The following is a 2,954-nucleotide window of genomic DNA, read 5'->3' on the forward strand; positions in this document are numbered from 1 at the left end:
GTCTGTCAGTGATCCTGATGGCACAGACAGCTTGGGCAAAACCAAGTGGTGTTAGAATGTAAGAATAACCCAAAAATTGTCCCTGCTAGCAAGGGGCTGCACAGAGAACTGCACTGGTGGCTGGTGAAAAAAAGAGGAGGAAGCAAAGAGGGAGACTTTTGGCTGTCCAGAGGGTTCATTCATTTTGAATGTTTACAGGTGGTTTGAACACTTTGGATATTTAAAGTGACAGCATTCTCACTGATTCAAAGGACCTGAGAAAAGGCTTCACTTGCCAGGGACCCCAAGGACATACTGGAAACGAAGGGTTGGAAAGGTGTGATATTCCCCTTATTATTCTTATACCCCACACCCTCTTGGTGAAGGGAGATGTGGCCATTGCTCACTCCCAAGAATGTTCTGGGCCAGCAAAAATTACATCCCAGTCTGTGTGCTCTGACAGAACCCGGGTGCCCTGCCCTGTACTATCCAGATTTTTTTGTTGTTGTTCCTTTTTGTTCAGTTTGTTTTATTGAGTCTGTTTTAAAATTATTATTATTATTATTATCTTAATGTATTATTATTCTTTCTTCTTCCCTCCAAGGTTCTAGTTTTCAGCTTTTCTCTCTTCCCTATTCCTCATTCCCTTTTTTTTTTTCTTTCCTGTGGTTCACCTTATACCTTGTTTTTCTTTTTGCATTTTTCCTATTATTTTCTTTTTTATTCTCCTTCTATATCTCATTTCTCTTATTCCCTCCTCCCCAGATATTGCAGGCTTTTTTCCTGTTTGTTTGTTTATTTATTTTGACTTTTTATTTGCATATTGCTTTAGCTTTTTAAAGTATTTCTTTAAATATTTTCTCTCATTTATTGCCTTTCCTCTATTTATTTATTTATTTTTCTTTTTTCTCTTTTTGGTAATAGTTCCTGTATGTTTATGCAGTGTGTATTTTGTCTTCTTGCTTTCACTTTTTTTGATGTTTTTTTTTCATTGTTGTTTTTGTCTAAATGAGTGGTAGACAGCAACCATGCCCATAAGACATATCTACACACACAGTTTCTGCAACTCTACTTCCTGAGTGAGAACCAGCACTTCCTTTTGCACCAATTGTCCAACAATACACCACTATCAATAAGAGCTTGACTCACCCTTGACAGCTCTTCACAAATAGTTAACAGAGATCTCTGCATCCAGTCTCATTCTCTATGACACCCACTAGGAGACAGGTGGTAAGTATATAAGAGCTAAAAAAAAACAGAAAATGAAAATTGTGAGTGATCACTCCAATATACAATCACAAATTAAATATAAATACAACAAAATCACAAAGTCTCAGAGACAACAGATCATCACAGTACAGACAAAGAAACAAGATAAAACAGTAGAAAGAAGGGAGCGGGATATAGACCCAAAACATATTCTGAGGAAGAAGAATAAGCATTGGAACTCCCTAATAAACAATTAAAGAGAATTATATTTAGGTACCTTCAACAGACTGAGAGACAGATCAAGGAAAACAATGACAAGATTTAGGAAAACACAGGCAAAATCTTGGAACAATTTTGGAAGAAAACACAAGAACGAAAAGACAAAATAAATAAAATATTAAAAAATGATACAAAATCTACAGATAGAAATCCAGAAGACTAGCAATAAATGTTCACAAATAGATAACACATTGAAAGGGGAAAGGGTTAGAATCAAATGAATGGAAGACAGAATTAATGAGATTGAAGACAAATACCTGAATACTTTTTTGGAAAGGAATCAATCAGAAAAAAAGATCAAAACAAAAAGAAGAAAGCCTAAAATTCATGTGTGATATCATCACAGACCTGACTCATAGTGACCCCTCCTTGGGTTTCCGAGGCGGTATCACTACGGAAGTAGATTGCCCAACCTTCCTTCCAAGGAGTGGCTGGTGAGTTTGAACTGCCAGCCTTCTGGTTAGCAGTCAGGTGCCTTAGGCACTACACTGCCAGATATGCATATAGATAGATAGATAGATAGATAGATGGATAGATAGATAGATAGATCAAGAGTCATTGGAAAATCTTCATGAAATAGAAGTCAGAAATCTAAGGTCCAGTCGTATGTTGAAAAAGCAGCTAAATGCACTAAGGAGCTCTGGTGAGTCAGTGGTTAAAGCATTCTGTTGCTAACCAAAAGGTCAGAGGTTCAAACCCAGAATTCTCTAAGCGAGATAGATGAGGCAGTCTACTTTTGTAAGAAATCCTGTGGCTTGCTGTGAGTTGGAATTGACTGGATGGCAGTGGAGGTTTTTTTTTTTTTTTCTTTCCTTTTGCTTGGTGAATGAGCTGAGGGTTGTTTTTTCTTGAATACCACTTTCTATTAAGTTCACTGTGGGAAACAAAAAAAATGAGTGTTTGCAAGGCCAAAGAATGTTTTTGACACTGAATTTTATCTGGAGATTGTAACAGTGTTTTTCTGTTTAATCTATTCTCATAAGTCATAATGGAAAATTTATGAAAATGTACTGATGTCAACTGCTGACTCTTGTCGGGAGCAAAACTGTTGCTTTTGTCAATAGGAAACTAGGTGTAAATCACTCTAGCTCTGAGGGTCACTGTTGGGGGTCTTAAAAGAGAGAAAAATATGTATTTTCAATTTCTTGAAGCTACAATACTCAAAAAAGTGGTGCTAGTATCTGAATGAGAAGATCAGAGAAGACTAATCTTAGGAAAAGCATAAGACACAGAGATTTCTAGATTCACAGGGAGGCTGTTAATAGCAATTCCACATTTAATGCTAAATGATATACCTAGGGCCAGTAAGATGGCAGAGTGAGCAGGCAAACTACACAGATCTTCTTCAACAAAGAAAAGGGGAACTAATTAACACAGATACAGAAGATAATCCTGGAGCCTTGAAATAAAGGATACATAAGTGGACTAAACTCCAACTAGTAGAAGAACCTGCATGAAAACACCAAAAAGGAGACATATGGAGCTGC

This window comes from Orycteropus afer, unplaced genomic scaffold (assembly GCF_000298275.1).
Source record: "Orycteropus afer afer isolate SDZICR_OR568_19922 unplaced genomic scaffold, OryAfe1.0 scaffold00004, whole genome shotgun sequence".
In the NCBI taxonomy this organism is placed as follows: Eukaryota; Metazoa; Chordata; class Mammalia; order Tubulidentata; family Orycteropodidae; genus Orycteropus; species Orycteropus afer.